The 20,536-nt window shown below is 40.0% G+C and overlaps 43 non-coding genes and 1 pseudogene across 43 annotated transcripts; all 44 read right to left on the bottom strand.

The window, feature by feature from the left end:
* Positions 1–309: 309 nt before the first annotated feature.
* LOC146016914 (5S ribosomal RNA) lies at positions 310–428 on the bottom strand. The gene has a single exon (XR_014449793.1). It is a non-coding gene; the product is annotated as a 5S ribosomal RNA (ribosomal RNA).
* Positions 429–773: 345 nt separating this feature from the next.
* Positions 774–892, bottom strand: LOC146016307 (5S ribosomal RNA). Its single transcript, XR_014449202.1, has one exon. It is a non-coding gene; the product is annotated as a 5S ribosomal RNA (ribosomal RNA).
* Positions 893–1,237: 345 nt separating this feature from the next.
* Positions 1,238–1,356, bottom strand: LOC146013383 (5S ribosomal RNA). Its single transcript, XR_014446359.1, has one exon. It is a non-coding gene; the product is annotated as a 5S ribosomal RNA (ribosomal RNA).
* A 345-nt stretch (positions 1,357–1,701) lies between these two features.
* Positions 1,702–1,820, bottom strand: LOC146015552 (5S ribosomal RNA). Its single transcript, XR_014448470.1, has one exon. It is a non-coding gene; the product is annotated as a 5S ribosomal RNA (ribosomal RNA).
* A 345-nt stretch (positions 1,821–2,165) lies between these two features.
* LOC146013382 (5S ribosomal RNA) lies at positions 2,166–2,284 on the bottom strand. Its single transcript, XR_014446358.1, has one exon. It is a non-coding gene; the product is annotated as a 5S ribosomal RNA (ribosomal RNA).
* Positions 2,285–2,629: 345 nt separating this feature from the next.
* LOC146010265 (5S ribosomal RNA) lies at positions 2,630–2,748 on the bottom strand. Its single transcript, XR_014444780.1, has one exon. It is a non-coding gene; the product is annotated as a 5S ribosomal RNA (ribosomal RNA).
* Positions 2,749–3,094: 346 nt separating this feature from the next.
* On the bottom strand, positions 3,095–3,203 carry LOC146011500 (5S ribosomal RNA; annotated as a pseudogene).
* Positions 3,204–3,549: 346 nt separating this feature from the next.
* On the bottom strand, positions 3,550–3,668 carry LOC146014177 (5S ribosomal RNA). Its single transcript, XR_014447130.1, has one exon. It is a non-coding gene; the product is annotated as a 5S ribosomal RNA (ribosomal RNA).
* A 345-nt stretch (positions 3,669–4,013) lies between these two features.
* Positions 4,014–4,132, bottom strand: LOC146013381 (5S ribosomal RNA). The gene has a single exon (XR_014446357.1). It is a non-coding gene; the product is annotated as a 5S ribosomal RNA (ribosomal RNA).
* Positions 4,133–4,476: 344 nt separating this feature from the next.
* LOC146017376 (5S ribosomal RNA) lies at positions 4,477–4,595 on the bottom strand. Its single transcript, XR_014450251.1, has one exon. It is a non-coding gene; the product is annotated as a 5S ribosomal RNA (ribosomal RNA).
* A 345-nt stretch (positions 4,596–4,940) lies between these two features.
* Positions 4,941–5,059, bottom strand: LOC146016089 (5S ribosomal RNA). Its single transcript, XR_014448991.1, has one exon. It is a non-coding gene; the product is annotated as a 5S ribosomal RNA (ribosomal RNA).
* Positions 5,060–5,404: 345 nt separating this feature from the next.
* On the bottom strand, positions 5,405–5,523 carry LOC146013380 (5S ribosomal RNA). The gene has a single exon (XR_014446356.1). It is a non-coding gene; the product is annotated as a 5S ribosomal RNA (ribosomal RNA).
* A 345-nt stretch (positions 5,524–5,868) lies between these two features.
* LOC146014854 (5S ribosomal RNA) lies at positions 5,869–5,987 on the bottom strand. The gene has a single exon (XR_014447796.1). It is a non-coding gene; the product is annotated as a 5S ribosomal RNA (ribosomal RNA).
* A 345-nt stretch (positions 5,988–6,332) lies between these two features.
* Positions 6,333–6,451, bottom strand: LOC146013963 (5S ribosomal RNA). Its single transcript, XR_014446924.1, has one exon. It is a non-coding gene; the product is annotated as a 5S ribosomal RNA (ribosomal RNA).
* Positions 6,452–6,795: 344 nt separating this feature from the next.
* Positions 6,796–6,914, bottom strand: LOC146015792 (5S ribosomal RNA). The gene has a single exon (XR_014448702.1). It is a non-coding gene; the product is annotated as a 5S ribosomal RNA (ribosomal RNA).
* A 345-nt stretch (positions 6,915–7,259) lies between these two features.
* LOC146015577 (5S ribosomal RNA) lies at positions 7,260–7,378 on the bottom strand. The gene has a single exon (XR_014448495.1). It is a non-coding gene; the product is annotated as a 5S ribosomal RNA (ribosomal RNA).
* A 346-nt stretch (positions 7,379–7,724) lies between these two features.
* LOC146013379 (5S ribosomal RNA) lies at positions 7,725–7,843 on the bottom strand. Its single transcript, XR_014446355.1, has one exon. It is a non-coding gene; the product is annotated as a 5S ribosomal RNA (ribosomal RNA).
* Positions 7,844–8,188: 345 nt separating this feature from the next.
* On the bottom strand, positions 8,189–8,307 carry LOC146017375 (5S ribosomal RNA). Its single transcript, XR_014450250.1, has one exon. It is a non-coding gene; the product is annotated as a 5S ribosomal RNA (ribosomal RNA).
* Positions 8,308–8,652: 345 nt separating this feature from the next.
* LOC146016088 (5S ribosomal RNA) lies at positions 8,653–8,771 on the bottom strand. The gene has a single exon (XR_014448990.1). It is a non-coding gene; the product is annotated as a 5S ribosomal RNA (ribosomal RNA).
* A 345-nt stretch (positions 8,772–9,116) lies between these two features.
* LOC146014129 (5S ribosomal RNA) lies at positions 9,117–9,235 on the bottom strand. The gene has a single exon (XR_014447084.1). It is a non-coding gene; the product is annotated as a 5S ribosomal RNA (ribosomal RNA).
* A 345-nt stretch (positions 9,236–9,580) lies between these two features.
* On the bottom strand, positions 9,581–9,699 carry LOC146014088 (5S ribosomal RNA). The gene has a single exon (XR_014447044.1). It is a non-coding gene; the product is annotated as a 5S ribosomal RNA (ribosomal RNA).
* Positions 9,700–10,044: 345 nt separating this feature from the next.
* LOC146013962 (5S ribosomal RNA) lies at positions 10,045–10,163 on the bottom strand. Its single transcript, XR_014446923.1, has one exon. It is a non-coding gene; the product is annotated as a 5S ribosomal RNA (ribosomal RNA).
* A 346-nt stretch (positions 10,164–10,509) lies between these two features.
* LOC146015791 (5S ribosomal RNA) lies at positions 10,510–10,628 on the bottom strand. The gene has a single exon (XR_014448701.1). It is a non-coding gene; the product is annotated as a 5S ribosomal RNA (ribosomal RNA).
* Positions 10,629–10,973: 345 nt separating this feature from the next.
* Positions 10,974–11,092, bottom strand: LOC146016392 (5S ribosomal RNA). The gene has a single exon (XR_014449285.1). It is a non-coding gene; the product is annotated as a 5S ribosomal RNA (ribosomal RNA).
* Positions 11,093–11,438: 346 nt separating this feature from the next.
* LOC146014908 (5S ribosomal RNA) lies at positions 11,439–11,557 on the bottom strand. The gene has a single exon (XR_014447848.1). It is a non-coding gene; the product is annotated as a 5S ribosomal RNA (ribosomal RNA).
* Positions 11,558–11,902: 345 nt separating this feature from the next.
* LOC146012890 (5S ribosomal RNA) lies at positions 11,903–12,021 on the bottom strand. The gene has a single exon (XR_014445884.1). It is a non-coding gene; the product is annotated as a 5S ribosomal RNA (ribosomal RNA).
* Positions 12,022–12,366: 345 nt separating this feature from the next.
* On the bottom strand, positions 12,367–12,485 carry LOC146014327 (5S ribosomal RNA). Its single transcript, XR_014447274.1, has one exon. It is a non-coding gene; the product is annotated as a 5S ribosomal RNA (ribosomal RNA).
* Positions 12,486–12,830: 345 nt separating this feature from the next.
* Positions 12,831–12,949, bottom strand: LOC146015565 (5S ribosomal RNA). The gene has a single exon (XR_014448483.1). It is a non-coding gene; the product is annotated as a 5S ribosomal RNA (ribosomal RNA).
* A 345-nt stretch (positions 12,950–13,294) lies between these two features.
* LOC146012877 (5S ribosomal RNA) lies at positions 13,295–13,413 on the bottom strand. Its single transcript, XR_014445873.1, has one exon. It is a non-coding gene; the product is annotated as a 5S ribosomal RNA (ribosomal RNA).
* A 345-nt stretch (positions 13,414–13,758) lies between these two features.
* On the bottom strand, positions 13,759–13,877 carry LOC146013378 (5S ribosomal RNA). The gene has a single exon (XR_014446354.1). It is a non-coding gene; the product is annotated as a 5S ribosomal RNA (ribosomal RNA).
* Positions 13,878–14,223: 346 nt separating this feature from the next.
* On the bottom strand, positions 14,224–14,342 carry LOC146017264 (5S ribosomal RNA). Its single transcript, XR_014450138.1, has one exon. It is a non-coding gene; the product is annotated as a 5S ribosomal RNA (ribosomal RNA).
* A 345-nt stretch (positions 14,343–14,687) lies between these two features.
* On the bottom strand, positions 14,688–14,806 carry LOC146013377 (5S ribosomal RNA). Its single transcript, XR_014446353.1, has one exon. It is a non-coding gene; the product is annotated as a 5S ribosomal RNA (ribosomal RNA).
* A 345-nt stretch (positions 14,807–15,151) lies between these two features.
* LOC146014326 (5S ribosomal RNA) lies at positions 15,152–15,270 on the bottom strand. Its single transcript, XR_014447273.1, has one exon. It is a non-coding gene; the product is annotated as a 5S ribosomal RNA (ribosomal RNA).
* A 346-nt stretch (positions 15,271–15,616) lies between these two features.
* LOC146017572 (5S ribosomal RNA) lies at positions 15,617–15,735 on the bottom strand. Its single transcript, XR_014450440.1, has one exon. It is a non-coding gene; the product is annotated as a 5S ribosomal RNA (ribosomal RNA).
* A 345-nt stretch (positions 15,736–16,080) lies between these two features.
* Positions 16,081–16,199, bottom strand: LOC146014020 (5S ribosomal RNA). Its single transcript, XR_014446980.1, has one exon. It is a non-coding gene; the product is annotated as a 5S ribosomal RNA (ribosomal RNA).
* A 346-nt stretch (positions 16,200–16,545) lies between these two features.
* On the bottom strand, positions 16,546–16,664 carry LOC146015554 (5S ribosomal RNA). The gene has a single exon (XR_014448472.1). It is a non-coding gene; the product is annotated as a 5S ribosomal RNA (ribosomal RNA).
* Positions 16,665–17,011: 347 nt separating this feature from the next.
* On the bottom strand, positions 17,012–17,130 carry LOC146012865 (5S ribosomal RNA). Its single transcript, XR_014445862.1, has one exon. It is a non-coding gene; the product is annotated as a 5S ribosomal RNA (ribosomal RNA).
* A 345-nt stretch (positions 17,131–17,475) lies between these two features.
* Positions 17,476–17,594, bottom strand: LOC146013376 (5S ribosomal RNA). Its single transcript, XR_014446352.1, has one exon. It is a non-coding gene; the product is annotated as a 5S ribosomal RNA (ribosomal RNA).
* A 345-nt stretch (positions 17,595–17,939) lies between these two features.
* Positions 17,940–18,058, bottom strand: LOC146014838 (5S ribosomal RNA). Its single transcript, XR_014447780.1, has one exon. It is a non-coding gene; the product is annotated as a 5S ribosomal RNA (ribosomal RNA).
* A 345-nt stretch (positions 18,059–18,403) lies between these two features.
* LOC146014324 (5S ribosomal RNA) lies at positions 18,404–18,522 on the bottom strand. The gene has a single exon (XR_014447272.1). It is a non-coding gene; the product is annotated as a 5S ribosomal RNA (ribosomal RNA).
* Positions 18,523–18,868: 346 nt separating this feature from the next.
* Positions 18,869–18,987, bottom strand: LOC146017571 (5S ribosomal RNA). Its single transcript, XR_014450438.1, has one exon. It is a non-coding gene; the product is annotated as a 5S ribosomal RNA (ribosomal RNA).
* A 345-nt stretch (positions 18,988–19,332) lies between these two features.
* Positions 19,333–19,451, bottom strand: LOC146014019 (5S ribosomal RNA). The gene has a single exon (XR_014446979.1). It is a non-coding gene; the product is annotated as a 5S ribosomal RNA (ribosomal RNA).
* A 345-nt stretch (positions 19,452–19,796) lies between these two features.
* On the bottom strand, positions 19,797–19,915 carry LOC146015543 (5S ribosomal RNA). The gene has a single exon (XR_014448461.1). It is a non-coding gene; the product is annotated as a 5S ribosomal RNA (ribosomal RNA).
* Positions 19,916–20,262: 347 nt separating this feature from the next.
* Positions 20,263–20,381, bottom strand: LOC146012853 (5S ribosomal RNA). The gene has a single exon (XR_014445850.1). It is a non-coding gene; the product is annotated as a 5S ribosomal RNA (ribosomal RNA).
* Positions 20,382–20,536: the final 155 nt, after the last annotated feature.

The raw sequence follows: 20,536 nt of genomic DNA, 5'->3' as shown, positions 1-20,536 counted from the left end.
TCACCAGGTAAGCTAATACAAAAGTTTCCTAACTGTATTGGCTTACTGAAAAAAATCATGTGTTGGTAATGTAAAAAGACCTACAGGACATGATATTAGCAGGGGGTCTTAATTTAAACTACAAAAGAGGCTCAACACTGTTTAGCTGCCAAAAGCAGTTGGAATTGAGCCTAAACAGTGTGGTAAGTCTTTAGGTGATGGCTATTGTGTCTGTTTGACCTCTTCCAAATGTCTGTGCTGGCAATAAAAAGAAAAAGTTTCCAATATAAATAGCTAGAGAATAAAAACAATTTGCCTGTAATGTGAAAAAACCTACAGCACCTGGTGTTCCCATGTGGTCTCCAACCCAAGTACTAACCAGGCCCAACACTGCTTAGCTTCCAAGATCAGACGAGATTGGGCCTATCCAATGTGGTATGGCTGTAGGTGAAATACAGGCACTTTTTTGCCCTCTTCTACTTCTATCACCAGGTAAGCTAATGAAAAAGTTTCCTAACTGTATTGGCTTACTGAAAAAAATCATGTGTTGGTAATGTAAAAAGACCTACAGGACATGATATTAGCAGGGGGTCTTAAATTAAACTACTAAAGAGGCTCAACACTGTTTAGCTGCCAAAAGCAGTTGGAATTAAGCCTAAACAGTGTGGTAAGTCTTTAGGTGATGGCTATTGTGTCTGTTTGACCTCTTTCAAATGTCTGTACTGGCAATAAAAAGAAAAAGTTTCCAATTTAAATAGCTAGAGAATAAAAACAATTTGCCTGTAATGTGAAAAAACCTACAGCACCTGGTGTTCCCATGTGGTCTCCCACCCAAGTACTAACCAGGCCCAACACTGCTTAGCTTCCAAGATCAGACGAGATTGGGCCTATCCAATGTGGTATGGCTGTAATTGAGTTAAAGCCACTTTTTTGCCCTCTTCTACTTCTATCACCAGGTAAGCTAATACAAAAGTTTCCTAACTGTATTGGCTTACTGAAAAAAATCATGTGTTGGTAATGAAAAAAGACCTACAGGACATGATATTAGCAGGGGGTCTTAAATTTAACTACAAAAGAGGCTCAACACTGTTTAGCTGCCAAAAGCAGTTGGAATTGAGCCTAAACAGTGTGGTAAGTCTTTAGGTGATGGCTATTGTGTCTGTTTGACCTCTTCCAAATGTCTGTGCTGGCAATAAAAAGAAAAAGTTTCCAATATAAATAGCTAGAGAATAAAAACAATTTGCCAGTAATGTGAAAAAACCTACAGCACCTGGTGTTCCCATGTGGTCTCCCACCCAAGTACTAACCAGGCCCAACACTGCTTAGCTTCCAAGATCAGACGAGATTGGGCCTATCCAATGTGGTATGGCTGTAGGTGAGTTAACGGCACTTTTTTGCCCTCTTCTACTTCTATCACCAGGTAAGCTAATACAAAAGTTTCCTAACTGTATTGGCTTACTGAAAAAAATCATGTGTTGGTAATGAAAAAAGACCTACAGGACATGATATTAGCAGGGGGTCTTAAATTAAACTACAAATGAGGCTCAACACTGTTTAGCTGCCAAAAGCAGTTGGAATTGAGCCTAAACAGTGTGGTAAGTCTTTAGGTGATGGCTATTGTGTCTGTTTGACCTCTTCCAAATGTCTGTGCTGGCAATAAAAAGAAAAAGTTTCCAATATAAATAGCTAGAGAATAAAAACAATTTGCCAGTAATGTGAAAAAACTTACAGCACCTGGTGTTCCCATGTGGTCTCCCACCCAAGTACTAACCAGGCCCAACACTGCTTAGCTTCCAAGATCAGACGAGATTGGGCCTATCCAATGTGGTATGGCTGTAGGTGAGTTAAAGGCACTTTTTTGCCCTCTTCTACTTCTATCACCAGGTAAGCTAATCCAAAAGTTTCCTAACTGTATTGGCTTACTGAAAAAAATCATGTGTTGGTAATGTAAAAAGACCTACAGGACATGATATTAGCAGGGGGTCTTAAATTAAACTACAAAAGAGGCTCAACACTGTTTAGCTGCCAAAAGCAGTTGGAATTGAGCCTAAACAGTGTGGTAAGTCTTTAGGTGATGGCTATTGTGTCTGTTTGACCTCTTCCAAATGTCTGTGCTGGCAATAAAAAGAAAAAGTTTCCAATATAAATAGCTAGAGAATAAAAACAATTTGCCAGTAATGTGAAAAAACCTACAGCACCTGGTGTTCCCATGTGGTCTCCCACCCAAGTACTAACCAGGCCCAACACTGCTTAGCTTCCAAGATCAGACGAGATTGGGCCTATCCAATGTGGTATGGCTGTAGGTGAGTTAAAGCCACTTTTTTGCCCTCTTCTACTTCTATCACCAGGTAAGCTAATACAAAAGTTTCCTAACTGTATTGGCTTACTGAAAAAAATCATGTGTTGGTAATGTAAAAAGACCTACAGGACATGATATTAGCAGGGGGTCTTAAATTAAACTACAAAAGAGGCTCAACACTGTTTAGCTGCCAAAAGCAGTTGGAATTGAGCCTAAACAGTGTGGTAAGTCTTTAGGTGATGGCTATTGTGTCTGTTTGACCTCTTCCAAATGTCTGTGCTGGCAATAAAAAGAAAAAGTTTCCAATATAAATAGCTAGAGAATAAAAACAATTTGCCAGTAATGTGAAAAAACCTACAGCACCTGGTGTTCCCATGTGGTCTCCCACCCAAGTACTAACCAGGCCTAACACTGCTTAGCTTCCAAGATCAGACGAGATTGGGCCTATCTAATGTGGTATGGCTGTAGGTGAGTTAAAGGCACTTTTTTGCCCTCTTCTACTTCTATCACCAGGTAAGCTAATACAAAAGTTTCCTAACTGTATTGGCTTACTGAAAAAAATCATGTGTTGGTAATGTAAAAAGACCTACAGGACATGATATTAGCAGGGGGTCTTAAATTAAACTACAAAAGAGGCTCAACACTGTTTAGCTGCCAAAAGCAGTTGGAATTGAGCCTAAACAGTGTGGTAAGTCTTTAGGTGATGGCTATTGTGTCTGTTTGACCTCTTCCAAATGTCTGTGCTGGCAATAAAAAGAAAAAAGTTTCCAATATAAATAGCTAGAGAATAAAAACAATTTGCCAGTAATGTGAAAAAACCTACAGCACCTGGTGTTCCCATGTGGTCTCCCACCCAAGTACTAACCAGGCCCAACACTGCTTAGCTTCCAAGATCAGGCCTATCCAATGTGGTATGGCTGTAGGTGAGTTAAAGGCACTTTTTTGCCCTCTTCTACTTCTATCACCAGGTAAGCTAATACAAAAGTTTCCTAACTGTATTGGCTTACTGAAACAAATCATGTGTTGGTAATGTAAAAAGACCTACAGGACATGATATTAGCAGGGGGGTCTTAAATGAAACTACAAAAGAGGCTCAACACTGTTTAGCTGCCAAAAGCAGTTGGAATTGAGCCTAAACAGTGTGGTAAGTCTTTAGGTGATGGCTATTGTGTCTGTTTGACCTCTTCCAAATGTCTGTGCTGGCAATAAAAAGAAAAAGTTTCCAATATAAATAGCTAGAGAATAAAAACAATTTGCCAGTAATGTGAAAAAACCTACAGCACCTGGTGTTCCCAGGTGGTCTCCCACCCAAGTACTAACCAGGCCCCACACTGCTTAGCTTCCAAGATCAGACGAGATTGGGCCTATCCAATGTGGTATGGCTGTAGGTGAGTTAAAGGCACTTTTTTGCCCTCTTCTACTTCTATCACCAGGTAAGCTAATACAAAAGTTTCCTAACTGTATTGGCTTACTGAAAAAAATCATGTGTTGGTAATGTAAAAAGACCTACAGGACATGATATTAGCAGGGGGTCTTAAATTAAACTACTAAAGAGGCTCAACACTGTTTAGCTGCCAAAAGCAGTTGGAATTGGGCCTAAACAGTGTGGTAAGTCTTTAGGTGATGGCTATTGTGTCTGTTTGACCTCTTCCAAATGTCTGTGCTGGCAATAAAAAGAAAAAGTTTCCTATTTAAATAGCTAGAGAATAAAAACAATTTGCCAGTAATGTGAAAAAACCTACAGCACCTGGTGTTCCCATGTGGTCTCCCACCCAAGTACTAACCAGGCCCAACACTGCTTAGCTTCCAAGATCAGACGAGATTGGGCCTATCCAATGTGGTATGGCTGTAGGTGAGATACCGGCACTTTTTTGCCCTCTTCTACTTCTATCACCAAGTAAGCTAATAAAAAAGTTTCCTAACTGTATTGGCTTACTGAAAAAAATCATGTGTTGGTAATGTAAAAAACCTACAGGACATGATATTAGCAGGGGGTCTTAAATTAAACTACTAAAGAGGCTCAACACTGTTTAGCTGCCAAAAGCAGTTGGAATTGGGCCTAAACAGTGTGGTAAGTCTTTAGGTGATGGCTATTGTGTCTGTTTGACCTCTTCCAAATGTCTGTGCTGGCAATAAAAAGAAAATGTTTCCAATTTAAATAGCTAGAGAATAAAAACAATTTGCCAGTAATGTGAAAAAACCTACAGCACCTGGCGTTCCCATGTGGTCTCCCACCCAAGTACTAACCAGGCACAACACTGCTTAGCTTCCAAGATCAGACGAGATTGGGCCTATCCAATGTGGTATGGCTGTAGGTGAGTTAAAGCCACTTTTTTGCCCTCTTCTACTTCTATCACCAGGTAAGCTAATACAAAAGTTTCCTAACTGTATTGGCTTACTGAAAAAAATCATGTGTTGGTAATGTAAAAAGACCTACAGGACATGATATTAGCAGGGGGTCTTAAATTAAACTACAAAAGAGGCTCAACACTGTTTCGCTGCCAAAAGCAGTTGGAATTGAGCCTAAACAGTGTGGTAAGTCTTTAGGTGATGGCTATTGTGTCTGTTTGACCTCTTCCAAATGTCTGTGCTGGCAATAAAAAGAAAAAGTTTCCAATATAAATAGCTAGAGAATAAAAACAATTTGCCAGTAATGTGAAAAAACCTACAGCACCTGGTGTTCCCATGTGGTCTCCCACCCAAGTACTAACCAGGCCTAACACTGCTTAGTTTCCAAGATCAGACGAGATTGGGCCTATCCAATGTGGTATGGCTGTAGGTGAGTTAACGGCACTTTTTTGCCCTCTTCTACTTCTATCACCAGGTAAGCTAATACAAAAGGTTCCTAACTGTATTGGCTTACTGAAAAAAATCATGTGTTGGTAATGTAAAAAGACCTACAGGACATGATATTAGCAGGGGGTCTTAAATTAAACTACAAAAGAGGCTCAACACTGTTTAGCTGCCAAAAGCAGCTGGAATTGAGCCTAAACAGTGTGGTAAGTCTTTAGGTGATGGCTATTGTGTCTGTTTGACCTCTTCCAAATGTCTGTGCTGGCAATAAAAAGAAAAAGTTTCCAATATAAATAGCTAGAGAATAAAAACAATTTGCCAGTAATGTGAAAAAACCTACAGCACCTGGTGTTCCCATGTGGTCTCCCACCCAAGTACTAACCAGGCCCAACACTGCTTAGCTTCCAAGATCAGACGAGATTGGGCCTATCCAATGTGGTATGGCTGTAGGTGAGTTAAAGGCACTTTTTTGCCCTCTTCTACTTCTATCACCAGGTAAGCTAATACAAAAGTTTCCTAACTGTATTGGCTTACTGAAAAAAATCTTGTGTTGGTAATGTAAAAAGACCTACAGGACATGATATTAGCAGGGGGTCTTAAATTAAACTACAAAAGAGGCTCAACACTGTTTAGCTGCCAAAAGCAGTTGTAATTGAGCCTAAACAGTGTGGTAAGTCTTTAGGTGATGGCTATTGTGTCTGTTTGACCTCTTCCAAATGTCTGTGCTGGCAATAAAAAGAAAAAGTTTCCAATATAAATAGCTAGAGAATAAAAACAATTTGCCAGTAATGTGAAAAAACCTACAGCACCTGGTGTTCCCATGTGGTCTCCCACCCAAGTACTAACCAGGCCCAACACTGCTTGGCTTCCAAGATCAGACGAGATTGGGCCTATCCAATGTGGTATGGCTGTAGGTGAGTTAAAGGCACTTTTTTGCCCTCTTCTACTTCTATCACCAGGTAAGCTAATACAAAAGTTTCCTAACTGTATTGGCTTACTGAAAAAAATCATGTGTTGGTAATGTAAAAAGACCTACAGGACATGATATTAGCAGGGGGTCTTAAATTAAACTACTAAAGAGGCTCAACACTGTTTAGCTGCCAAAAGCAGTAGGAATTGGGCCTAAACAGTGTGGTAAGTCTTTAGGTGATGGCTATTGTGTCTGTTTGACCTCTTCCAAATGTCTGTTCTGGCAATAAAAAGAAAAAGTTTCCTATTTAAATAGCTAGAGAATAAAAACAATTTGCCAGTAATGTGAAAAAACCTACAGCACCTGGTGTTCCCATGTGGTCTCCCACCCAAGTACTAACCAGGCCCAACACTGCTTAGCTTCCAAGATCAGACGAGATTGGGCCTATCCAATGCGGTATGGCTGTAGGTGAGTTAAAGCCACTTTTTTGCCCTCTTCTACTTCTATCACCAGGTAAGCTAATACAAAAGTTTCCTAACTGTATTGGCTTACTGAAAAAAATCATGTGTTGGTAATGTAAAAAGACCTACAGGACATGATATTAGCAGGGGTCTTAAATTAAACTACAAAAGAGGCTCAACACTGTTTAGCTGCCAAAAGCAGTTGGAATTGAGCCTAAACAGTGTGGTAAGTCTTTAGGTGATGGCTATTGTGTCTGTTTGACCTCTTCCAAATGTCTGTGCTGGCAATAAAAAGAAAAAGTTTCCAATATAAATAGCTAGAGAATAAAAACAATTTGCCAGTAATGTGAAAAAACCTACAGCACCTGGTGTTCCCATGTGGTCTCCCACCCAAGTACTAAGCAGGCCCAACACTGCTTAGCTTCCAAGATCAGACGAGATTGGGCCTATCCAATGTGGTATGGCTGTAGGTGAGTTACAGGCACTTTTTTGCACTCTTCTACTTCTATCACCAGGTAAGCTAATACAAAAGTTTCCTAACTGTATTGGCTTACTGAAAAAAATCATGTGTTGATAATGTAAAAAGACCTACAGGACATGATATTAGCAGGGGGTCTTAAATTAAACTGCAAAAGAGGCTCAACACTGTTTAGCTGCCAAAAGCAGTTGGAATTGAGCCTAAACAATGTGGTAAGTCTTTAGGTGATGGTTATTGTGTCTGTTTGACCTCTTCCAAATGTCTGTGCTGGCAATAAAAAGAAAAAGTTTCCAATATAAATAGCTAGAGAATAAAAACAATTTGCCTGTAATGTGAAAAAACCTACAGCACCTGGTGTTCCCAGGTGGTCTCCCACCCAAGTACTAACCAGGCCCAACACTGCTTAGCTTCCAAGATCAGACGAGATTGGGCCTATCCAATGTGGTATGGCTGTAGGTGAGTTAAAGCCACTTTTTTGCCCTCTTCTACTTCTATCACCAGGTAAGCTAATACAAAAGTTTCCTAACTGTATTGGCTTACTGAAAAAAATCATGTGTTGGTAATGTAAAAAGACCTACAGGACATGATATTAGCAGGGGGTCTTAAATTAAACTACAAAAGAGGCTCAACACTGTTTAGCTGCCAAAAGCAGTTGGAATTGAGCCTAAACAGTGTGGTAAGTCTTTAGGTGATGGCTATTGTGTCTGTTTGACCTCTTCCAAATGTCTGTGCTGGCAATAAAAATAAAAAAGTTTCCAATATAAATAGCTAGAGAATAAAAACAATTTGCCTGTAATGTGAAAAAACCTACAGCACCTGGTGTTCCCATGTGGTCTCCCACCCAAGTACTAACCAGGCCCAACACTGCTTAGCTTCCAAGATCAGACGAGATTGGGCCTATCCAATGTGGTATGGCTGTAGGTGAGTTAAAGGCACTTTTTTGCCCTCTTCTACTTCTATCACCAGGTAAGCTAATACAAAAGTTTCCTAACTGTATTGGCTTACTGAAAAAAATCATGTGTTGGTAATGTAAAAAGACCTACAGGACATGATATTAGCAGGGGGTCTTAAATTAAACTACTAAAGAGGCTCAACACTGTTTAGCTGCCAAAAGCAGTTGGAATTGGGCCTAAACAGTGTGGTAAGTCTTTAGGTGATGGCTATTGTGTCTGTTTGACCTCTTCCAAATGTCTGTGCTGGCAATAAAAAGAAAATGTTTCCAATTTAAATAGCTAGAGAATAAAAACAATTTGCCAGTAATGTGAAAAAACCTACAGCACCTGGCGTTCCCATGTGGTCTCCCACCCAAGTACTAACCAGGCACAACACTGCTTAGCTTCCAAGATCAGACGAGATTGGGCCTATCCAATGTGGTATGGCTGTAGGTGAGTTAAAGCCACTTTTTTGCCCTCTTCTACTTCTATCACCAGGTAAGCTAATACAAAAGTTTCCTAACTGTATTGGCTTACTGAAAAAAATCATGTGTTGGTAATGTAAAAAGACCTACAGGACATGATATTAGCAGGGGGTCTTAAATTAAACTACAAAAGAGGCTCAACACTGTTTAGCTGCCAAAAGCAGTTGGAATTGAGCCTAAACAGTGTGGTAAGTCTTTAGGTGATGGCTATTGTGTCTGTTTGACCTCTTCCAAATGTCTGTGCTGGCAATAAAAAGAAAAAGTTTCCAATATAAATAGCTAGAGAATAAAAACAATTTGCCAGTAATGTGAAAAAACCTACAGCACCTGGTGTTCCCATGTGGTCTCCCACCCAAGTACTAACCAGGCCTAACACTGCTTAGTTTCCAAGATCAGACGAGATTGGGCCTATCCAATGTGGTATGGCTGTAGGTGAGTTAACGGCACTTTTTTGCCCTCTTCTACTTCTATCACCAGGTAAGCTAATACAAAAGGTTCCTAACTGTATTGGCTTACTGAAAAAAATCATGTGTTGGTAATGTAAAAAGACCTACAGGACATGATATTAGCAGGGGGTCTTAAATTAAACTACAAAAGAGGCTCAACACTGTTTAGCTGCCAAAAGCAGTTGGAATTGAGCCTAAACAGTGTGGTAAGTCTTTAGGTGATGGCTATTGTGTCTGTTTGACCTCTTCCAAATGTCTGTGCTGGCAATAAAAAGAAAAAGTTTCCAATATAAATAGCTAGAGAATAAAAACAATTTGCCAGTAATGTGAAAAAACCTACAGCACCTGGTGTTCCCATGTGGTCTCCCACCGAAGTACTAACCAGGCCCAACACTGCTTAGCTTCCAAGATCAGACGAGATTGGGCCTATCCAATGTGGTATGGCTGTAGGTGAGTTAAAGGCACTTTTTTGCCCTCTTCTACTTCTATCACCAGGTAAGCTAATACAAAAGTTTCCTAACTGTATTGGCTTACTGAAAAAAATCATGTGTTGGTAATGTAAAAAGACCTACAGGACATGATATTAGCAGGGGGTCTTAAATTAAACTACAAAAGAGGCTCAACACTGTTTAGCTGCCAAAAGCAGTTGTAATTGAGCCTAAACAGTGTGGTAAGTCTTTAGGTGATGGCTATTGTGTCTGTTTGACCTCTTCCAAATGTCTGTGCTGGCAATAAAAAGAAAAAGTTTCCAATATAAATAGCTAGAGAATAAAAACAATTTGCCAGTAATGTGAAAAAACCTACAGCACCTGGTGTTCCCAGGTGGTCTCCCACCCAAGTACTAACCAGGCCCAACACTGTTTAGCTTCCAAGATCAGACGAGATTGGGCCTATCCAATGTGGTATGGCTGTAGGTGAGTTAAAGGCACTTTTTTGCCCTCTTCTACTTCTATCACCAGGTAAGCTAATACAAAAGTTTCCTAACTGTATTGGCTTACTGAAAAAAATCATGTGTTGGTAATGTAAAAAGACCTACAGGACATGATATTAGCAGGGGGTCTTAAATTAAACTACTAAAGAGGCTCAACACTGTTTAGCTGCCAAAAGCAGTAGGAATTGGGCCTAAACAGTGTGGTAAGTCTTTAGGTGATGGCTATTGTGTCTGTTTGACCTCTTCCAAATGTCTGTTCTGGCAATAAAAAGAAAAAGCTTCCTATTTAAATAGCTAGAGAATAAAAACAATTTGCCAGTAATGTGAAAAAACCTACAGCACCTGGTGTTCCCATGTGGTCTCCCACCCAAGTACTAACCAGGCCCAACACTGCTTAGCTTCCAAGATCAGACGAGATTGGGCCTATCCAATGCGGTATGGCTGTAGGTGAGTTAAAGCCACTTTTTTGCCCTCTTCTACTTCTATCACCAGGTAAGCTAATACAAAAGTTTCCTAACTGTATTGGCTTACTGAAAAAAAATCATGTGTTGGTAATGTAAAAAGACCTACAGGACATGATATTAGCAGGGGGTCTTAAATTAAACTACAAAAGAGGCTCAACACTGTTTAGCTGCCAAAAGCAGTTGGAATTGAGCCTAAACAGTGTGGTAAGTCTTTAGGTGATGGCTATTGTGTCTGTTTGACCTCTTCCAAATGTCTGTGCTGGCAATAAAAAGAAAAAGTTTCCAATATAAATAGCTAGAGAATAAAAACAATTTGCCAGTAATGTGAAAAAACCTACAGCACCTGGTGTTCCCATGTGGTCTCCCACCCAAGTACTAAGCAGGCCCAACACTGCTTAGCTTCCAAGATCAGACGAGATTGGGCCTATCCAATGTGGTATGGCTGTAGGTGAGTTACAGGCACTTTTTTGCCCTCTTCTACTTCTATCACCAGGTAAGCTAATAAAAAAGTTTCCTAACTGTATTGGCTTACTGAAAAAAATCATGTGTTGGTAATGTAAAAAGACCTACAGGACATGATATTAGCAGGGGGTCTTAAATTAAACTACAAAAGAGGCTCAACACTGTTTAGCTGCCAAAAGCAGTTGGAATTGAGCCTAAACAGTGTGGTAAGTCTTTAGGTGATGGCTATTGTGTCTGTTTGACCTCTTCCAAATGTCTGTGCTGGCAATAAAAAGAAAAAGTTTCCAATATAAATAGCTAGAGAATAAAAACAATTTGCCTGTAATGTGAAAAAACCTACAGCACCTGGTGTTCCCAGGTGGTCTCCCACCCAAGTACTAACCAGGCACAACACTGCTTAGCTTCCAAGATCAGACGAGATTGGGCCTATCCAATGTGGTATGGCTGTAGGTGAGTTAAAGCCACTTTTTTGCCCTCTTCTACTTCTATCACCAGGTAAGCTAATACAAAAGTTTCCTAACTGTATTGGCTTACTGAAAAAAATCATGTGTTGGTAATGTAAAAAGACCTACAGGACATGATATTAGCAGGGGGTCTTAAATTAAACTACAAAAGAGGCTCAACACTGTTTAGCTGCCAAAAGCAGTTGGAATTGAGCCTAAACAGTGTGGTAAGTCTTTAGGTGATGGCTATTGTGTCTGTTTGACCTCTTCCAAATGTCTGTGCTGGCAATAAAAATAAAAAAGTTTCCAATATAAATAGCTAGAGAATAAAAACAATTTGCCTGTAATGTGAAAAAACCTACAGCACCTGGTGTTCCTATGTGGTCTCCCACCCAAGTACTAACCAGGCCCAACACTGCTTAGCTTCCAAGATCAGACGAGATTGGGCCTATCCAATGTGGTATGGCTGTAGGTGAGTTAAAGGCACTTTTTTGCCCTCTTCTACTTCTATCACCAGGTAAGCTAATACAAAAGTTTCCTAACTGTATTGGCTTACTGAAAAAAATCATGTGTTGGTAATGTAAAAAGACCTACAGGACATGATATTAGCAGGGGGTCTTAAATTAAACTACTAAAGAGGCTCAACACTGTTTAGCTGCCAAAAGCAGTTGGAATTGGGCCTAAACAGTGTGGTAAGTCTTTAGGTGATGGCTATTGTGTCTGTTTGACCTCTTCCAAATGTCTGTACTGGCAATAAAAAGAAAAAGTTTCCAATTTAAATAGCTAGAGAATAAAAACAATTTGCCTGTAATGTGAAAAAACCTACAGCACCTGGTGTTCCCATGTGGTCTCCCACCCAAGTACTAACCAGGCCCAACACTGCTTAGCTTCCAAGATCAGATGAGATTGGGCCTATCCAATGTGGTATGGCTGTAGGTGAGGTACAGGCACTTTTTTGCCCTCTTCTACTTCTATCACCAGGTAAGCTAATAAAAAAGTTTCCTAACTGTATTGGCTTACTGAAAAAAATCATGTGTTGGTAATGTAAAAAGACCTACAGGACATGATATTAGCAGGGGGTCTTAAATTAAACTACTAAAGAGGCTCAACACTGTTTAGCTGCCAAAAGCAGTTGGAATTGGGCCTAAAAAGTTTGGTAAGTCTTTAGGTGATGGCTATTGTGTCTGTTTGACCTCTTCCAAATGTCTGTGCTGGCAATAAAAAGAAAAAGTTTCCTATTTAAATAGCTAGAGAATAAAAACAATTTGCCAGTAATGTGAAAAAACCTACAGCACCTGGTGTTCCCATGTGGTCTCCCACCCAAGTACTAACCAGGCCCAACACTGCTTAGCTTCCAAGATCAGACGAGATTGGGCCTATCCAACGTGGTATGGCTGTAGGTAAGTTAAAGGCACTTTTTTGCCCTCTTCTACTTCTATCACCAGGTAAGCTAATACAAAAGTTTCCTAACTGTATTGGCTTACTGAAAAAAATCATGTGTTGGTAATGTAAAAAGACCTACAGGACATGATATTAGCAGGGGGTCTTAAATTAAACTACAAAAGAGGCTCAACACTGTTTAGCTGCCAAAAGCAGTTGGAATTGAGCCTAAACAGTGTGGTAAGTCTTTAGGTGATGGCTATTGTGTCTGTTTGACCTCTTCCAAATGTCTGTGCTGGCAATAAAAAGAAAAAGTTTCCAATATAAATAGCTAGAGAATAAAAACAATTTGCCTGTAATGTGAAAAAACCTACAGCACCTGGTGTTCCCAGGTGGTCTCCCACCCAAGTACTAACCAGGCCCAACACTGCTTAGCTTCCAAGATCAGACGAGATTGGGCCTATCCAATGTGGTATGGCTGTAGGTGAGTTAAAGGCACTTTTTTGCCCTCTTCTACTTCTATCACCAGGTAAGCTAATACAAAAGTTTCCTAACTGTATTGGCTTACTGAAAAAAATCATGTGTTGGTAATGTAAAAAGACCTACAGGACATGATATTAGCAGGGGGTCTTAAATTAAACTACTAAAGAGGCTCAACATTGTTAAGCTGCCAAAAGCAGTTGGAATTGGGCCTAAACAGTGTGGTAAGTCTTTAGGTGATGGCTATTGTGTCTGTTTGACCTCTTCCAAATGTCTGTACTGGCAATAAAAAGAAAAAGTTTCCAATTTAAATAGCTAGAGAATAAAAACAATTTGCCTGTAATGTGAAAAAACCTACAGCACCTGGTGTTCCCATGTGGTCTCCCACCCAAGTACTAACCAGGCCCAACACTGCTTAGCTTCCAAGATCAGATGAGATTGGGCCTATCCAATGTGGTATGGCTGTAGGTGAGATACTGGCACTTTTTTGCCCTCTTCTACTTCTATCACCAGGTAAGCTAATAAAAAAGTTTCCTAACTGTATTGGCTTACTGAAAAAAATCATGTGTTGGTAATGTAAAAAGACCTACAGGACATGATATTAGCAGGGGGTCTTAAATTAAACTACTAAAGAGGCTCAACACTGTTTAGCTGCCAAAAGCAGTTGGAATTGGGCCTAAACAGTTTGGTAAGTCTTTAGGTGATGGCTATTGTGTCTGTTTGACCTCTTCCAAATGTCTGTGCTGGCAATAAAAAGAAAAAGTTTCCTATTTAAATAGCTAGAGAATAAAAACAATTTGCCAGTAATGTGAAAAAACCTACAGCACCTGGTGTTCCCATGTGGTCTCCCACCCAAGTACTAACCAGGCCCAACACTGCTTAGCTTCCAAGATCAGACGAGATTGGGCCTATCCAATGTGGTATGGCTGTAGGTGAGTTAAAGGCACTTTTTTGCCCTCTTCTACTTCTATCACCAGGTAAGCTAATACAAAAGTTTCCTAACTGTATTGGCTTACTGAAAAAAATCATGTGTTGGTAATGTAAAAAGACCTACAGGACATGATATTAGCAGGGGGGTCTTAAATTAAACTACAAAAGAGGCTCAACACTGTTTAGCTGCCAAAAGCAGTTGGAATTGGGCCTAAACAGTGTGGTAAGTCTTTAGGTGATGGCTATTGTGTCTGTTTGACCTCTTCCAAATGTCTGTACTGGCAATAAAAAGAAAAAGTTTCCAATTTAAATAGCTAGAGAATAAAAACAATTTGCCTGTAATGTGAAAAAACCTACAGCACCTGGTGTTCCCAGGTGGTCTCCCACACAAGTACTAACCAGGCTCAACACTGCTTAGCTTCCAAGATCAGACGAGATTGGGCCTATCCAATGTGGTATGGCTGTAGGTGAGATACAGGCACTTTTTTGCCCTCTTCTACTTCTATCACCAGGTAAGCTAATACAAAAGTTTCCTAACTGTATTGGCTTACTGAAAAAAATCATGCGTTGGTAATGTAAAAAGACCTACAGGACATGATATTAGCAAGGGGTCTTAAATTAAACTACAAAAGAGGCTCAACACTGTTTAGCTGCCAAAAGCAGTTGGAATTGAGCCTAAACAGTGTGGTAAGTCTTTAGGTGATGGCTATTGTGTCTGTTTGACCTCTTCCAAATGTCTGTACTGGCAATAAAAAGAAAAAGTTTCCAATTTAAATAGCTAGAGAATAAAAACAATTTGCCTGTAATGTGAAAAAACCTACAGCACCTGGTGTTCCCATGTGGTCTCCCACCCAAGTACTAACCAGGCCCAACACTGCTTAGCTTCCAAGATCAGACGAGATTGGGCCTATCCAATGTGGTATGGCTGTAGGTGAGATACAGGCACTTTTTTGCCCTCTTCTACTTCTATCACCAGGTAAGCTAATAAAAAAGTTTCCTAACTGTATTGGCTTACTGAAAAAAATCATGTGTTGGTAATGTAAAAAGACCTACAGGACATGATATTAGCAGGGGGTCTTAAATTAAACTACTAAAGAGGCTCAACACTGTTTAGCTGCCAAAAGCAGTTGGAATTGGTCCTAAACAGTGTGGTAAGTCTTTAGGTGATGGCTATTGTGTCTGTTTGACCTCTTCCAAATGTCTGTGCTGGCAATAAAAAGAAAAAGTTTCCTATTTAAATAGCTAGAGAATAAAAACAATTTGCCAGTAATGTGAAAAAACCTACAGCACCTGGTGTTCCCATGTGGTCTCCCACCCAAGTACTAACCAGGCCCAACACTGCTTAGCTTCCAAGATCAGACGAGATTGGGCCTATCCAACGTGGTATGGCTGTAGGTGAGTTAAAGGCACTTTTTTGCCCTCTTCTACTTCTATCACCAGGTAAGCTAATACAAAAGTTTCCTAACTGTATTGGCTTACTGAAAAAAATCATGTGTTGGTAATGTAAAAAGACCTACAGGACATGATATTAGCAGGGGGTCTTAAATTAAACTACAAAAGAGGCTCAACACTGTTTAGCTGCCAAAAGCAGTTGGAATTGAGCCTAAACAGTGTGGTAAGTCTTTAGGTGATGGCTATTGTGTCTGTTTGACCTCTTCCAAATGTCTGTGCTGGCAATAAAAATAAAAAAGTTTCCAATATAAATAGCTAGAGAATAAAAACAATTTGCCAGTAATGTGAAAAAACCTACAGCACCTGGTGTTCCCATGTGGTCTCCCACCCAAGTACTAACCAGGCCCAACACTGCTTAGCTTCGAAGATCAGACGAGATTGGGCCTATCCACTGTGGTATGGCTGTAGGTGAGTTAAAGGCACTTTTTTGCCCTCTTCTACTTCTATCACCAGGTAAGCTAATACAAAAGTTTCCTAACTGTATTGGTTTACTGAAAAAAATCATGTGTTGGTAATGTAAAAAGACCTACAGGACATGATATTAGCAGGGGGTCTTAAATTAAACTACAAAAGAGGCTCAACACTGTTTAGCTGCCAAAAGCAGTTGTAATTGAGCCTAAACAGTGTGGTAAGTCTTTAGGTGATGGCTATTGTGTCTGTTTGACCTCTTCCAAATGTCTGTGCTGGCAATAAAAAGAAAAAGTTTCCAATTTAAATAGCTAGAGAATAAAAACAATTTGCCTGTAATGTGAAAAAACCTACAGCACCTGGTGTTCCCATGTGGTCGCCCACCCAAGTACTAACCAGGCCCAACACTGCTTAGCTTCCAAGATCAGACGAGATTGGGCCTATCCAATGTGGTATGGCTGTAGGTGAGATTCAGGCACTTTTTTGCCCTCTTCTACTTCTATCACCAGGTAAGCTAATACAAAAAGTTTCCTAACTGTATTGGCTTACTGAAAAAAATCATGTGTTGGTAATGTAAAAAGACCTACAGGACATGATATTAGCAGGGGGTCTTAAATTAAACTACTAAAGAGGCTCAACACTGTTTAGCTGCCAAAAGCAGTTGGAATTGAGCCTAAACAGTGTGGTAAGTCTTTAGGTGATGGCTATTGTGTCTGTTTGACCTCTTCCAAATGTCTGTGCTGGCAATAAAAAGAAAAAGTTTCCAATTTAAATAGCTAGAGAATGAAAACAATTTGCCAGTAATGTGAAAAAACCTACAGCACCTGGTGTTCCCAGGTGGTCTCCCACCCAAGTACTAACCAGGCCCAACACTGCTTAGCTTCCAAGATCAGACGAGATTGGGCCTATCCAATGTGGTATGGCTGTAGGTGAGATACAGGCACTTTTTTGCCCTCTTCTACTACTATCACCAGGTAAGCTAATAAAAAAGTTTCCTAACTGTATTGGCTTACTTAAAAAAAAATCATGTGTTGGTAATGTAAAAAGACCTACAGGACATGATATTAGCAGGGGGTCTTAAATTAAGCTACTAAACAGGCTCAACACTGTTTAGCTGCCAAAAGCAGTTGGAATTGGGCCTAAACAGTGTGGTAAGTCTTTATGTGATGGCTATTGTGTCTGTTTGACCTCTTCCAAATGTCTGTACTGGCAATAAAAAGAAAAAGTTTCCAATTTAAATAGCTAGAGAATAAAAACAATTTGCCTGTAATGTGAAAAAACCTACAGCACCTGGTGTTCCCATGTGGTCTCCCACCCAAGTACTAACCAGGCCCAACACTGCTTAGCTTCCAAGATCAGATGAGATTGGGCCTATCCAATGTGGTATGGCTGTAGGTGAGATACAGGCACTTTTTTGCCCTCTTCTACTTCTATCACCAGGTAAGCTAATAAAAAAGTTTCCTAACTGTATTGGCTTACTGAAAAAAATCATGTGTTGGTAATGTAAAAAGACCTACAGGACATGATATTAGCAGGGGGTCTTAAATTAAACTACTAAAGAGGCTCAACACTGTTTAGCTGCCAAAAGCAGTTGGAATTGGGCCTAAACAGTTTGGTAAGTCTTTAGGTGATGGCTATTGTGTCTGTTTGACCTCTTCCAAATGTCTGTGCTGGCAATAAAAAGAAAAAGTTTCCTATTTAAATAGCTAGAGAATAAAAACAATTTGCCAGTAATGTGAAAAAACCTACAGCACCTGGTGTTCCCATGTGGTCTCCCACCCAAGTACTAACCAGGCCCAACACTGCTTAGCTTCCAAGATCAGACGAGATTGGGCCTATCCAATGTGGTATGGCTGTAGGTGAGTTAAAGGCACTTTTTTGCCCTCTTCTACTTCTATCACCAGGTAAGCTAATACAAAAGTTTCCTAACTGTATTGGCTTACTGAAAAAAATCATGTGTTGGTAATGTAAAAAGACCTACAGGACATGATATTAGCAGGGGGGTCTTAAATTAAACTACAAAAGAGGCTCAACACTGTTTAGCTGCCAAAAGCAGTTGGAATTGGGCCTAAACAGTGTGGTAAGTCTTTAGGTGATGGCTATTGTGTCTGTTTGACCTCTTCCAAATGTCTGTACTGGCAATAAAAAGAAAAAGTTTCCAATTTAAATAGCTAGAGAATAAAAACAATTTGCCTGTAATGTGAAAAAACTACAGCACCTGGTGTTCCCATGTGGTCTCCCACCCAAGTACTAACCAGGCCCAACACTGCTTAGCTTCCAAGATCAGACGAGATTGGGCCTATCCAATGTGGTATGGCTGTAGGTGAGATACAGGCACTTTTTTGCCCTCTTCTACTTCTATCACCAGGTAAGCTAATAAAAAAGTTTCCTAACTGTATTGGCTTACTGAAAAAAATCATGTGTTGGTAATGTAAAAAGACCTACAGGACATGATATTAGCAGGGGGTCTTAAATTAAACTACTAAAGAGGCTCAACACTGTTTAGCTGCCAAAAGCAGTTGGAATTGGTCCTAAACAGTGTGGTAAGTCTTTAGGTGATGGCTATTGTGTCTGTTTGACCTCTTCCAAATGTCTGTGCTGGCAATAAAAAGAAAAAGTTTCCTATTTAAATAGCTAGAGAATAAAAACAATTTGCCAGTAATGTGAAAAAACCTACAGCACCTGGTGTTCCCATGTGGTCTCCCACCCAAGTACTAACCAGGCCCAACACTGCTTAGCTTCCAAGATCAGACGAGATTGGGCCTATCCAACGTGGTATGGCTGTAGGTGAGTTAAAGGCACTTTTTTGCCCTCTTCTACTTCTATCACCAGGTAAGCTAATACAAAAGTTTCCTAACTGTATTGGCTTACTGAAAAAAATCATGTGTTGGTAATGTAAAAAGACCTACAGGACATGATATTAGCAGGGGGTCTTAAATTAAACTACAAAAGAGGCTCAACACTGTTTAGCTGCCAAAAGCAGTTGGAATTGAGCCTAAACAGTGTGGTAAGTCTTTAGGTGATGGCTATTGTGTCTGTTTGACCTCTTCCAAATGTCTGTGCTGGCAATAAAAATAAAAAAGTTTCCAATATAAATAGCTAGAGAATAAAAACAATTTGCCAGTAATGTGAAAAAACCTACAGCACCTGGTGTTCCCATGTGGTCTCCCACCCAAGTACTAACCAGGCCCAACACTGCTTAGCTTCGAAGATCAGACGAGATTGGGCCTATCCACTGTGGTATGGCTGTAGGTGAGTTAAAGGCACTTTTTTGCCCTCTTCTACTTCTATCACCAGGTAAGCTAATACAAAAGTTTCCTAACTGTATTGGTTTACTGAAAAAAATCATGTGTTGGTAATGTAAAAAGACCTACAGGACATGATATTAGCAGGGGGTCTTAAATTAAACTACAAAAGAGGCTCAACACTGTTTAGCTGCCAAAAGCAGTTGTAATTGAGCCTAAACAGTGTGGTAAGTCTTTAGGTGATGGCTATTGTGTCTGTTTGACCTCTTCCAAATGTCTGTGCTGGCAATAAAAAGAAAAAGTTTCCAATTTAAATAGCTAGAGAATAAAAACAATTTGCCTGTAATGTGAAAAAACCTACAGCACCTGGTGTTCCCATGTGGTCGCCCACCCAAGTACTAACCAGGCCCAACACTGCTTAGCTTCCAAGATCAGACGAGATTGGGCCTATCCAATGTGGTATGGCTGTAGGTGAGATACAGGCACTTTTTTGCCCTCTTCTACTTCTATCACCAGGTAAGCTAATACAAAAGTTTCCTAACTGTATTGGCTTACTGAAAAAAATCATGTGTTGGTAATGTAAAAAGACCTACAGGACATGATATTAGCAGGGGGTCTTAAATTAAACTACTAAAGAGGCTCAACACTGTTTAGCTGCCAAAAGCAGTTGGAATTGAGCCTAAACAGTGTGGTAAGTCTTTAGGTGATGGCTATTGTGTCTGTTTGACCTCTTCCAAATGTCTGTGCTGGCAATAAAAAGAAAAAGTTTCCAATTTAAATAGCTAGAGAATGAAAACAATTTGCCAGTAATGTGAAAAAACCTACAGCACCTGGTGTTCCCAGGTGGTCTCCCACCCAAGTACTAACCAGGCCCAACACTGCTTAGCTTCCAAGATCAGACGAGATTGGGCCTATCCAATGTGGTATGGCTGTAGGTGAGATACAGGCACTTTTTTGCCCTCTTCTACTACTATCACCAGGTAAGCTAATAAAAAAGTTTCCTAACTGTATTGGCTTACTTAAAAAAAAATCATGTGTTGGTAATGTAAAAAGACCTACAGGACATGATATTAGCAGGGGGTCTTAAATTAAGCTACTAAACAGGCTCAACACTGTTTAGCTGCCAAAAGCAGTTGGAATTGGGCCTAAACAGTGTGGTAAGTCTTTATGTGATGGCTATTGTGTCTGTTTGACCTCTTCCAAATGTCTGTACTGGCAATAAAAAGAAAAAGTTTCCAATTTAAATAGCTAGAGAATAAAAACAATTTGCCTGTAATGTGAAAAAACCTACAGCACCTGGTGTTCCCATGTGGTCTCCCACCCAAGTACTAACCAGGCCCAACACTGCTTAGCTTCCAAGATCAGATGAGATTGGGCCTATCCAATGTGGTATGGCTGTAGGTGAGATACAGGCACTTTTTTGCCCTCTTCTACTTCTATCACCAGGTAAGCTAATAAAAAAGTTTCCTAACTGTATTGGCTTACTGAAAAAAATCATGTGTTGGTAATGTAAAAAGACCTACAGGACATGATATTAGCAGGGGGTCTTAAATTAAAC

Source organism: Crinia signifera, chromosome 6 (genome assembly GCF_055691185.1).
Source record: "Crinia signifera chromosome 6, ASM5569118v1, whole genome shotgun sequence".
NCBI lineage: Eukaryota > Metazoa > Chordata > Amphibia > Anura > Myobatrachidae > Crinia > Crinia signifera.
Note: the sequence above shows the minus strand (reverse complement) of the source record. Positions and strands in the feature narration are given on the sequence as shown.